General features: G+C 41.5%; 1 protein-coding gene across 2 annotated transcripts in view; it reads right to left on the bottom strand.

Moving 5' to 3' along the window:
- IP6K2 (inositol hexakisphosphate kinase 2) overlaps positions 1-10,740 on the bottom strand; it is a 30,849-nt gene extending 20,109 nt beyond the window's left edge. Inside the window, exon 1 of one of the 2 annotated variants that reach the window (XM_030569266.1) lies at positions 10,656-10,740. The gene's annotated coding sequence lies outside the window, so the exon portion shown is untranslated. Of the gene's footprint in view, positions 1-9,836; positions 9,859-10,655 lie in introns of those variants that run through there. The other variant, XM_030569267.1, reaches the window with a different exon arrangement.
- Between the last annotated feature and the right edge of the window lie 3,081 nt (positions 10,741-13,821).

The following is a 13,821-nucleotide window of genomic DNA, read 5'->3' as shown; positions in this document are numbered from 1 at the left end:
GCAAACCGGGGCGAAGCTGGTCTCCTTTCCCGGTTTGCTCTCCCGTTCCCCGAACCCCCCCTTGAAGCCGCCCAACAGCGCTGCAGTGTGGCCACATCTAACACCACTTGCAGCGCTGGTTGCTGTAAGTGTGGCCACTCTGCAGCGCTGGCCCTATACAGCTGTACTAATACAGCTGTAACTACCAGCGCTGCAAAATTTTAGATGTAGACATGGCCTGAGAGGTTAATGTGACTTCATGGTGTTGAAGTCTCCAGGACAATCAGCAGGGATCTCAAAGAAGGAACCTCTCTCTGAAATTAGCTTTTAATTTGTTTTTCATTTTTTTATTCCCAACAAAAGTTACAGCATGGTTGCTACTATTTTTGAATATGCAACACTGAGTGAATCTTTAATTCTACCATAAACTACTCCTGGTTAACATACAAATTGCTAAACTTTGTAAATAAATGCTGCTATTGAAACATGTCCACTAAGTCAAAATAAATAAAATTATATTAGATCTCTGCAATTTTCACCTTTGGACAAAATAATAATAATAAATAAATAAATAAATAAATACATCTGTCCCTGCTGTGGTTTAAATTCATTAATTCAAACTTAAGAGCTGTAAAACATGTTTTGGTATAAAGAGCTTCATTACACTAGTCAGTCATTTCCCCAGAGGAAGATTTTTTTTATGAAGTTCTGTCCAACAGCTACACTGTTTTGACTAAGAATTTTTTCGTACTCATATTCAGTTCACAGCCTCCTGATCTTAATGTTTTTCTTGCTCTACCACATCTGGGTCTCAGCATATATTTTAAGGTGATAAAATATTTTAAATTTAGGAGAGGATTTTCAAAGGACACTAAGGGAACTAGGTGCCCAAATACTACTCACTTCCAATGTGATTTGGATGCATAAATCCTTAGGCCCCTTTGAAAACCCAGTTTAAATTAAGTTTTTATAAATGCATGTAAACCACAAGTGTTCTTTTATTGTAGAAAGATGAGTGACTGAAAGCCATCATCACATAAAATAATAATGTGTGGCTTGTAATGACTAATTACAATTTAAAATAAAGGTTTCCAATAGCAGATTCCTAGTCTTCTAACACCTATTTCTGATGTATCACGGCAGATTGAGCCTACACTCTGAAGAGATATCCATAAGGTTCATGACTGGCTATGTACCAAGGGTGCACCTTAGAAACTATATTAAATGCATTTAAGGCAACAACCAGTGCTAAGCATGTCACCTTAGTGTAATACTGCTACCTATTCCTGCATTTTTAATAGGAAAAGCAAATTATTTATAGGGTACATCAGGTATCTGCTCCTGCCCTAAGTTCAATTTCAAGTCAACAACATATCAAAGGCTCTTTTGGCAGTCGCACACCGTTGTTGTCCACAAAGGTACAACTTTATTTGACTAAGGTCAGAAATTTCTGCCCAGGCTGTGACCAACGTCCTCTCCTTTGAGCATATCCCATGCACATTTTAAACTTGTTACTGTGTACAACATTTTAGTGAGATTCTACAATTATGATAATGCACTCAAAGAGTTTTGTTAATAATTTTTTAAAAATATTCAGCCAGCTTTTTTTGTTTGTTGACATTTCTTTTCTTTTCAAATGAAGAAAAAAGGTTCTGGTTTGATTTTTCAGCTTTCCTCCTCACCTTTCTCCTTTCCCCTCTTCACTAGACCCATTAAATCAACTGTTGATGCATCAATTGTCACACCTCAAAGCCCTGGTAAGTGTAAACAAGCCCCAAGAGTTCACTAGCAATTATAGTTAAACAAAGGTCTTATTTTTAAAAAGTAATATCTCCATCTACACGTTAATGGGGCAAGTTCAACAGTTAGTTGGGACCTCTGTGTTAGGAACCTCTTTCAAAGGTTACAAAAGCAACACAGTGAGCTATCAGTATTGCAAAAAACAAGGATCCTCTTAAGAACTTTCAAAATATAGTTGAATGCATAGGAAAATAGCTGCCCAGAGTCAACAGGAGTTGTATTTATTATGCATAGCAGCCAGTGCACTGAAGTGGGGAGGGAGACTAATCTCTCATGAAATCTTTCCCAGCCACAGCAGATCAGATCAGGATAAATAGAAGCAGAATAGAAAAGGGCGTCTCGTAAGCAAAATTTCTGAATTAGGGATACTGTGCAATCTGACTGAAGAGAAAAAAAAAACACTTCTCTATAGTACTTGTGTCTGCTGTGATTAAAGTAAAATATTAAAACAGGTGAGGGCCTAATTCTTTCCCTGTCACAACCACAAAATTTCCTCTAATTAAATACTGTTCAACAATGAACTTTTCCAATCAAATTATATCAAGGTGGTCTTGTATTTTCTTCTCTACAGTATTATTCAGATGCATTTCATACACAAAGCTTTATATCTGACTTACTCCACACTTTTTATCTTTTTGTGTTGAGAGGTTGGCTTTCCCGGGAACCACGCACAGTTAATAACTTACTCACCAGAACCACCACTGCCAAGAAGTTCACCTATTCCAATCTGCAAACTAGGTCATGAGATTCAAACAGCAATGTGAAACCACCTGAGTAGCAACCTGATGGTCCACAGTGGCAGGTCCCATCACATGAACTCCAAAATGCACTTTAAAATAATTATTTTGTTATAATTAGCCCATCTGATACGGGATGACCACATCAATATTATGCCTGTATGATTTGTTACATTTTGCCAGAAGTGTATCACAACAGCAATCAGTGTTTCGGCACTACAAGCAAAGGTAGTAAAGATTACTTTATTCAAACTGAGAGTCCAGTAGGACTTCACAGGCAAAAAGCCATTGGCAGGACCCATCACCCACCCAAACAAGAACTGAAAATCCCTAGGAGGATGCTGACAGCCTACTTCCCTCTCCACAGCCAGGGGGCTGCCACATCCAGTAAGACACTCATGGCCTGCAATAGGACCAAGAATATCAATGAAAATTAAATTCCCTAAGGCTTGAAGCTTGGAAAGAGTCCAGCACTAATGTGGTTTACATATTTCTTATTCCTGTACATGCTGATGCACTGGGGTAAAAACTTGTCCCTACTGAAGGCAATGATTTAATTGGGATTAGGATTTCATCATAGATTTTTGTTTAAATTTGCAGGATTACATTCTCACATGCATGCAGATACAAATTATTGAAATGAGGTTGGCTGGAAGAGATCACATATTTTCCATGTTCAAGATCACAGGTTATTTTCAGAAGACCTATGACTATATCTTAATTACTCTGTCTGGCTTTAATTCCCTCTATATTCTGTTAAGAAGAGTTTTACATGCATGGAAACAAGAACAAGGTAAGCAATCTAGCAAGTGCAAATTGAAACCAGCAAGCACAGCCTGTTTGTCTGTACAAATCTACAGGATCACATTCACAGCAAGGAGAGGATGACAGGTCTAATATCTGCTCTCTGGAATCCAATGTACACATTAAAGACATCTGAGTAGAAGATAACAGTCTATTCTCAAAGTAAACAAGTCATTCCAACTGTGTATAAAGTCATATTCCCCCAACTGATACTCTAAATAGATAAACATTTATCAATCCAAAACCATACCAGCCAGCAGATTTCTCAAAGTAGTAGTGAACGTTATTTTTAACAAGTAATCAGACAACTGGAACTACCTGTTTAAAAAGCTCCCCGCTCCTTACATAAAGCAACAATAGTATCGACTACTATGAGCACCATCAGACAATACAGGTTACCTTTGGTTTGATTACTCTGCTGTCTTCACAGGTTTGGGTCCCAGACCGTGCAAGTTTCAGCGCTGTAAAGTGGCAGTGTAGACTGTGCACCACCACTGGCAGCTACTCCCCTCATGAGGGTGGGTTTTTTACAGTGCTGGGAGAGCTCTCTCCTAGTACTGATGCCAAGACTACACAGCCATGTTAAAGCTCATTGGTAATGAAGACATACCCTCAAGGTGTGAAGTTAAATCAGTGTAAAGCTCTGCACAGACACTCTTGTATAGGTTTAAGAGTACCGTATTTCAATTTAGCTTAAACAGATTCCTAACCAACTTAAACTAAACTGACCTAAGCCTGGTTTAAACCAAAATAGAAATATAGCTTTTAGCACCAATTCAACCAGATCAGTTTAAAAATCACACCGTATGTTAAACCGATGCAACATTCTCATATAGACATGGCCTCAGAAAACATAAAACAACAAGTAGTCAAGCAGTTTGTCAGCAAGAGAATTTCTCACCTTTGTACCCAGGAGCTGTGTTAATCTGATTGATGTCATAATGAAAGTCTATGACCACAATACTGTCTAAATATCTCATATACAGCACAGATGATTTACTGTACATTTGGAACTGATCCAAACACAAACCAGGAGCAATTGCTAAAAGAAAGTCCTCTTTTTCAATGAGCATGAAAGAGTCACCCACACTTCCTGACAAACCTCAGATGCTGTAAAAGCTTTGTGCATCATACTACTACATAGCTACTTGAGTATTCTGGTCAAGACCCTCTACGTATAATGAAAACACTAAAATTAAACACAGGAAAAATGACAAATTCTAGTTGGTAAAAGGATTAATAAAGCTAAAAAGTTAAACATCCTGGGATATTTTTAGCAATGTAAATGGGGGGGAGCTTATTTTTTAAAAGTCTGCTTTTAATCATTATATACACTAGTCATGAAATTGGGCTGGATCTCAGCCATGTGAGCCACAGAAAGAGACTGAGGGCTGTATAAAAGAGACTGCAATAGGAGACACTGCTCTGGGGAAGAAGAAAAGTCCTAATAGCTCATTTTTTAAAAAGTTCTTAAAATCCATTTAATCAGCGTACACAGCACTTGACCAAAAATGTTCTCTGATAAATTTAAAGTCTAAACACAAAAGATCAGGAGAGAGGGTATACTAGGATTACTAATGAGGAGAATGGGCTATTTAAAGGGGAAGGATTTAAAAGAGAGAGAAGGTATCTGGCAAGAAACCCCATTCATTACAGGGGTCATCACAACAGAAATGCTCAAAGCAGGGAGTTACAAAGGAGATGAAGACAAGTAAGATTATCTACACTACAGGTCATAACCCATAGTGTAGATGTGTCCCTACTGTCACGGAAGCAGTTTTTCCACTGCTGTAGGAACTCCACCTCCCCAAGTTATGGTAGTGAGGTCAACAGAAGCATTCTTCCTTTGATTTAATTGCATTTCCACAAAAGGTTAGGCCAGTATAGCTACAGTATTTGGGGGTGAGGGATGGATTTTTCACACCCACAGGTATGGTGAGCTAAATGTTAAGTATAGACTAGGCCTAATGTAAAAGAATTGGGATGAGGGCAGGAAGTGGGAAGTTAGCTAGGAGGAAGTTAGAGCAGAGAGGGAAGATGATGTAATGCCCCGAAGATGAGGCCAAGGAACTTGTATTTGAAGAGGCAAATCAAGAAGCCAATAAGCTGCATGAGAAGAAGCAGAATTTTGAACAGACTGGATGAGAGGCAAGGAGGCCAGAAGAGAGATTGAGAGGCTCCACATTAGCTAAAAAGCTGCCTAAAAATCTATGTAATCACTATTACAATGCATCTACTTCCATCTATCAGACTACAAGCAGCAAATCTTGAGTCGCTGTTTTACAAAAAAATAAAACTAACTGGTCTTTTCTCTTTAACCAAAATGATTCCTTTGTGTGTTATATCCTGAACATGAAGAAATTGAGACTGGAAGAAAAATCAGTGTCAGTCTACTGAACAGATCTGAAGTTTCCAGCTTGAATGACAACTGTTTAATTTCAGTGAAAGGATGAACTTTCCTCTATTCAAACAACCCTGGCTCTGGAGGCCATTACTGATTTGAACAGCTCTTTTTAAAATTAAAAAATAAACAATATGAACAAACATGCTTCACTAGCTTGTGCAGTTTTGATGCTAAGGTCTTAACTTTTTAAATAAATATAGTAAACATCTACCTCCAACTACATCTATTTACAAAGCAAGAGTACTGCACACATCCATTCTGAGGATTAGTGTTATCACATTAGATCCACCCCAATCTTTCTAACATAACTAGACATATTCAAGACATAAAAACCCATTGCTGCATGAAGCAGGAAGTTTAAAAACAACTTTGGTGGGTAAGCCATCAACTCAACGCCTCCAGAGACATGTAGCCAGCACCTGTCTACAGGTATTTAATAGGATTTTAATTTTAGCAAACCTTGTTTTGTTCCACTTTCAAGATGTGTAGTGAATTTTAAAGCACTGTCTGGCAAACAAAAGTGGTATCTAGTGCCTACAGAACATTACAATGCATGTCCACTTGTGTTCAACATATTATACTGTCTCTTGGTAACTGTATTTTTGTAACAGAATAGGACAGAGGGACCAATTTTTAAACAAACAAAAATGAAGTGTTTTTCCTCTATTAACAAAAATCCCCTGATAAAAAATTCTGATGAACTGTTTCTAACCAAAATCTGTAATAAGACCTCTCAACATACCGTAAAACTATTAACAGAAAAATTATTGTAATTAAACGGTTATATCGTGTATTTTAAAGATGGTTCCTGCATAGTTACAAAAATACATTAACCTTGAACAGAAAATAGCAAGCCAGATGAAGGAACTTAGGTACAACGGAAAAATCCTCTTCCCCTGCAATGGAAAATTTTAATTTCTTCAAGTAGGTTGCAGTGATGCTTAGCAGGACTTGCGTTGCCTAGATACCAATCACACCTTCTTGCCAATAGAGACAAACTAACCATCATCAAATGAAACAATAGACCAGTGAATGAACTAAACTAGTGAGAGTTTTTATTCCATTGTTCCTCTGCACATCAATGACAAATAACATATTCTAATGTAGAAAGGGCCAGTTTGTTTAAGACTGATTTAGCGCTAACTAAAATGTAATGGAAAAATACTGATAAGCTCTAGCCACAATAATCAACAGGAACTCAATATTCATTAGTCTCAAATGACCTTGGCTCTGAAACACAGTGTTTTGCTCCTACCCTAACATTATGATCAGAATGACAGGTAGTATAACGCCAGTTTCCTAAACTGTATTCCTGACTCAGAGTTAAAGAAAAAAGTAGAATTACCAAGGCAGCACTTTTAACAGCACTGCCACAAAGAAATATATTAATAAGAATTACCATTTAAATATTGCTGTATTCTAGTCTTCTGATCAGATAGTTGAATTTTGTGAGCATATTCTTAGCTACAGAACAAGTTACACATTAGAGAAAATATGCAGGTGATGCACTTCACTATCAAATCTCACAATCTCCTGAAAACATTTAATTTAGGTCTTGGCTTAATGTTAAAGATTGCAGCAAATTACAATGGACCACAACTAAATTAAACAAAAACTGCATCTTCAGACCTTGTCTACACCAAGATTTTTTTCCTAAAATTTCCCACTATAGCTATCAAGTCAGTTTCACTGGTATAAGCTAAACTAAGATGCCATGATTCTGGAACTATGTATTCTAGACCTGTTCTTACCAGGGTTAGAGGAAACAGTGGTTAAAATGCTTGTGGGAAAGTACCTGGAGCCCTCTTTATTAATACTCCCACTGTTGCTACCACAATTGTAGGTGAACCAGTGGTAACAAAAGGGAGGTGGTGTGATCTAGTGGACAGGCCACAAGATGGTAATTCAGGATACCATTCTGTGCTCGGCCACTACCTGTCTGTGACATTGGGCAAACCATTTCACCTTTCTGTGCCTCCACTTCCCCTCCTACCACTTGCATTTAACTCTTCAAGACAGGGGGACCGTCCTATGTTACATGTAATATCTATCATAATCTTGGCTGGACCCTTTAGATGCTATTGTAATACAAATCCTAACATACATGGGGCCTTAGAGAAAATCGGTCCATTTAAATAAATGATGGCCTACTTGCTTATATAAAATCACCATCATAACTTAAATTATTTGGGTGTTTTAATACTAGTTTCCAATAAATTCCTGCAACTCACTCTTTTCTGTACAAGCCTTGTAAGACTAGTCACTAATGTTCTCTACCCATATTTTGTTTCTCAAATATAATGGTGTTAAAAATATATTAAAAACTGTAAAAAAACAACCAATACTATTACTTTACTTGCCTTTCTAGATATGAAATCCCTTTGGGGCTCCTATGTCCTAGTTAAAATTAGTTTTTGTTTGGGTTTTTTTGGTCTAAACTGACTAGACATTTTCCTTCAGTGTATTCACAGAATAACATTTCTGACATTTGCTGCCCATGGGTGAAGCCTCATCTGGAGTACTGTGTCCAGTTTTGGGCCCCACACTACAAGAAAGATATGGAAAAATTGGAAAGAGTCCAGTGGAGGGCAACAAAAATGATTACGGGGCTGGAGCACATGACTTATGAGGAGAGGCTGAGGGAACTGGGATTGTTTAGTCTGCAGAAGAGAAGGATGATGGGGGATTTGATAGCTGCATTCACAACTACCTGAAAGGGGGTTTCAAAGAGGATGGATCTATACTGTTCTCAGTGGTACCCAATGACAGAACAAGCAGTAATGGTCTCAAGTTGCAGTGGGCGAGGTTTAGGTTGGATATTAGGAAAAACTTTTTCACTTGGAGAGTGGTGAAGCAGTGGAATGGGTTACCTAGGGAGGTGGTGGAATCTCCTTCCTTAGAGGTTTGTAAGGTCAGGCTTGACATAGCCCTGGCTGGGATGATTTAGTTTAGATGATTTACATACACAAGTTTGACTTTAAAACGGCAACATATTCAATTTAAATAACTTTGTAAATGGGGTGAGAACTAAATGATACGAAACAAAATGGACTCAGTTCAAAGATCCTCTTTTTAGTTTCTTTTTAAGCTTCAAATTCAGCATGCACAACTCCCACATATTCTTAGCAGCAGCTCTCCAATGGCTTTATAGCTATATAATTGCTGCATAAGATCAATCAAGTTTCAAAATCAAAGGGGGTCTGAAGCTTTCGAAACTAAAAAAAAAAATCTTACGCCCACATTAGTTTTAAGTTCCAGAGCCAACACTCTCTCTCATGTTCAACGTTTGTCATAAGAAAAAGACACCAAAACCAACTCTGCGAGTTTAGAGACATTGTCCTCAAAGCTTTTCTGGAATATTCAAAGGATAAGAACACAAGATTCATTTATTAAAATATTGGGTTTGAAATAACCATGGAATATATTTGGTTGCTGTATGAAAGAAAAAGAATAAAGCCCATTCTATATGGCGATTCAGTGTACGACTACACTAGAAAAGAAAGGAGTACTTTAGCATGCGTTAGCTAATGGGTTATTTCTTTCTAGAGAAGGCAAGGCCCAAAACAGGATGGTTTGGTACATAACTGTAATAAGAGTTTATTTTGGCAGCAACGTTAATACAACAGTAACCACATTTTACAAACCCGAGAATTACAAAACCTCACTTAATCCAAAATGCCTTTTTGTCCCTATGCCTGAGAACACTATTACATATGCCCTCAGTTTTATAAGATCTTGATTTTACAAAACATTTGTAGAACAGGGTTTCTACTGCATGCAGTGTAATACTCGAACTATGATTAACAAATATTTATTGAATCTAGAAGTGTTTCCTTATACTAGAGATGTAATTACCTTATTTCCATTTCTGTAATTTTTCAGTGGTTTTGGAGCAAATACTAAATTTAATTTACATCACTATACTGAATAAAAACAACAACAAAAAGCCCTTCTTCCCCCTCTGCCCCCTGACTGTCTTAGCAGGTAAGCAATATTGTTTCCATACTGGTAAGTAACACTGAATAAGGAATGAAAAACTATCCACCTTTACTCTTACTATAAAACCACCCTTTGTAAAACCCTGGTTTTGTTGCCTCAGAAGTTCTGCCTACCTCACAATCTGATGACATCCAGAAACTAGCACCAAATTTCTTAACCCTTGTTTGGGGGAGAAGGAAAGGGAAAGAAGAGGAATACTCTCCTTAATGAGCATGATGCTCGGGTGCTAAAAGTGCTCCCACCCCACAGTTATAAATTCCTCCCGAACCGTTACAGAGGAAAATGCATTAACTGAATGGAACCCAGTGCAACGCGAAGCCAGTCCCCACGCAAAGAAACTGGGGCACACGAGCATCTCTTTGAGGGACGTGGAAAAGGGATCCCTGTGTGTGCATCAGCCAAACACAAGGACGAGGCAGCCCCATGCTTGTGCGTGCCTGGCACTGCACCAACGCCAGCCGCACGAGGGGAAGTCGGGGCGGATCAGGGAGGGGGATGGGGTGGGAACTAGGCAGGAAGGGCAGCGGGTTTCAACGCCCGTGGGTGGGGGGGGGGGAATGCTGGGGATTTCCACGTCCCACGGGGAGGCAGGACCCGGACGGCCCCAGCAGTGACACGCAGAGCTCTGCGGACGCGGACCCCAGGCCAACCGGGGCGGGGGGGAAGGGGCGAGACAAGGATCCCGTTAGTTCAGTGGGCCTGGCCCGGCCCGAAGCAGGGCCCCGTGGGAGGAGCGCAACCTCCACAGGCTGACCCCGCTTACCCAGGCTACCGAGCGGTCAGCACCCGCGGGTCGGGCGCGGCCGCCCGAAGGGCTGTGGGGGCTGGGCCCAGGAGCCGAGGGGCTCGGAACCGCTGGAGCCGAGCCGAGCTGCGGGAAGGGGGGTGGAGGGGCTCGGTGGGGCCCGAATGGGAGCGGGGGAGCAAGTTACCTGGATATCAGATCCCAGCGGCCAGCCGCTTCGCCTCTTTTGTTTCTCTGAAACCAAAATGGCGGCGCCAAGCAGGGCAGCTCCCTGCGGCCTGGCCCCGCCTCTGCCCCCCGCCTTCCCATTGGCTGTGCGGAGGCAACTGCCCGCTGATTGGGTGCCCATGAGAGGCACTGTTGCTAGGGCCGCTGGAGCTGGCGGCCAGGCAGCGCGGGCCGCCTGACTGAGGCCAAGGGGAGCGGGACAGAGCTGGGGGAAGTTGGGCTTTGACCGGGGCTAGCAGGGAGGGAGATGCCACCTGAGCGTGCCCCGTGCGGGGCTGTCCCCCACCCTCGATACGGGCCCCTTCCCTGCTCCCCACTCGCAAGAGCAGGGCTATGGTGGCCACATAGGGTTGGGGTCCTAGCAACTCCTCTTCCGTGCATCGCATAAGCCCTGGTTCTCCTAGGCTTTGGCCTAGCAATGGAGGTGGCCAGCCAGGCCTCCTTTGGTTTGCCCACTCGCTTGCTCCACTTCTAGCTCTCAGGTTGTACATAAGGGTGAGGTGCAGTACCCAGCGCTCCAGCATACGCTGATGTCACAACGCTCACAGGGCCATGGGCCTTTGTGCCACAATCCCCTTAGTGGTCCAGCAGGTGCAAATGTTCCTGTCTCCACCATCCCTCTGAGAGCCCATCTGCAGCCAGTTGAAGCAAAAGCTGTAACAGAGTCATAAAGAACACATAAAGATGATCTTACTTTTTAGTCCTACTTTTGCTCCTGTTAAGTTGGTAAAATCCCATCTCATTCCTCCTAAAGCTTTAGGGATTATTCACTCCTGTTCTCGCTCCCCAGATCCTTACTGTGACTCAACCTGAGGGATCACCCTATTGTAAAAAATGCACTAGGCCTAATGCTTTTTGAAGTCACAATGATGGGGGCCCAACTGCAACCCTATTAATGGATCTATGCAGCAGTGGCGCCAGGGTTTCTGACGCCCTAGGCAGACGGCCATTTCGCCGCCCCCCGCAGGTCCGGTGGACCTACCGCAGTGATGCCGGCGGACAGTCGGCTGCTGGAAAGGCTCCGGTGGAGCTGCTGCAGTGATGCTCGTGGGCGGTCTGCTGGTCTAAAGGCTCCGGTGGACCTGCCGCACCGGAGCCTCTAGACCAGCGCATCGTCCGCTGAAATGACTGCGGCAGCTCCACTGGAGCCTTTCCAGCAGCGGACCGTCCGCCGGCATCAATGTGGTAGGTCCACCGGACCCGCGTGCCGCCCCCCCCGGTAAAAATAGCGCCCCCGAAAAATTCTGGTGCCCTAGGCCATTGCCTAGGTCGCTTAAATGGTAGCGCCGGCCCTGGATCTATGACAATAGAGCTGCCATCCTGGAAAGAATATAAAAACCAAATAAAAATAAGATCATTGCAGTTCAGTTTACTAAGCAACAGACTCTCTCTGCCAACTATTTAGTCTAGGACTGCCAGTTAATCATAGTTAAGGCGTGCAATTAATGCAAAACAAATTAACTAGATTTTAAAAATAGTCACAATCAGTTTTAATCACACTGTTAAACAATAGTGTTGTAATTGAAATCATTATATTTGAAAATGCAGAAAAAATCCACAAATAGTTATAATAAATGTAATAAATGTAAATGGGTATTTTATTATTGTTGAATAGTGTGATTAATCACAACTATTTTTTTACTCTCATAATTAATTGGGATTTTTTTTAGTTAGCCCTAATTTAGTCATGAGATCAGACATGTCCACATAGGTATAAATTACTAGCATTCTGTGCTAATTTCAAATACATAAAAGGTCAGGAAACTAAAAGTGGTAAAAACCATTGCAATTTTGTCACACAAAGCACCCAGTAAAGAACTCTGTACCAAAAGCGATGCTTAGACGTTTCATAGCATCCCTAGCTATCAGATGCTGTGGCACTGCTGTGAACAGCCAGAGCATGCTATGGAATGGCATGCATCTCACATCTCACCTCCCATATTTGACCTGTGAATTCCTATCTCAAGCATACCACAAAGAGCAAATGTTCCTTAGTGGCTATCTATTTGGAAATATGCAGTGTCACTTCACAAATGAGGTTTACAGGTGAGGGATCTTCCAGCTGTATCTGTTTTAAAAACACCATGCAGCACAATATAAATAATAATTACGGGCCTTGTGTTTTTTAACCTCAAATCTTTCCCCCCCCTCCCCATTTTCTATGTTGCAGCAATAGTGAGGTTAGCTCAAGAGCTTCTGTTAAGAGTCTACAGATTTGTCGGTTTGGAAACTTGCAGATTATTCTCAGAAGAAGCCTTTGGCTCTGGAATTTTCTTTCCCAAGACTGGGGACTTTTGTTGGATGTTTTAAGATTCTATTCTAAATTCTGTTCTCTCAGGACTTTGCCTGGGATGGGTGGCTGTGGAGTATGACCATAGCTTGTTAGGTTGGCAGTTACTGTTTACATGGGCATGGATGCGCTAGAAAAACATGGACTTGCCTCAAAGTGCATGTCTGATTTGTGTTTACTTGGCACTGGATGGTTGATGCAGAAATGCAGCCCTTTGAGCCACTGCCTATGTGTGACTATTATACTTCCGGAGGGGTGAGTATATTATCATATTATTAATGGTAGTATTAGGTTTCCTCACACGTTGTTCCTGGTTGCACCTCCCTCTGCCCTTCTTATGTAGATTCATGTGAGCACAATCCAGGTTACGGAAGTCCCTCAGATGCCATACCCCATCTAGTTTTCCTATGATCAGTTTCCCTGATACAGTTCATGACTGTAATAAGATGTTAACACCAGGCCTCATCTGGCAGGTGCAATATTGTGTCTCACCTCTCAGTCCCCACACTTCCCTTCATTGCTCCATTGTTCTCATGTTCCTTTTCTAAACAGCTGCCATCCTTCTCCAAGTCCTCTTGCACCTCTCAGCTCCGTCATTAGCTAATGACTTGGTTACATTTTGAGACATGGATACAGTATCAATGCCTTAGTTGCTTGGCCCTGCGGGTGACCCCACTGGATCAATCCTTTGGTAGCCTGGCACTCCAGGTGACCCTATAATTCTTATTTTGAACACTCACCCTGGGCTCTGTCTTGTCATTGTATAAAAGACATTTAGCTCTGAATGGAGGCAAGAGCTCCAGGAAAATGATTTTCTTGCCCAAACAAGGGAGAT

The sequence above is a fragment of the Gopherus evgoodei genome, chromosome 7 (genome assembly GCF_007399415.2).
Source record: "Gopherus evgoodei ecotype Sinaloan lineage chromosome 7, rGopEvg1_v1.p, whole genome shotgun sequence".
NCBI lineage: Eukaryota > Metazoa > Chordata > Testudines > Testudinidae > Gopherus > Gopherus evgoodei.
Note: the sequence above shows the minus strand (reverse complement) of the source record. Positions and strands in the feature narration are given on the sequence as shown.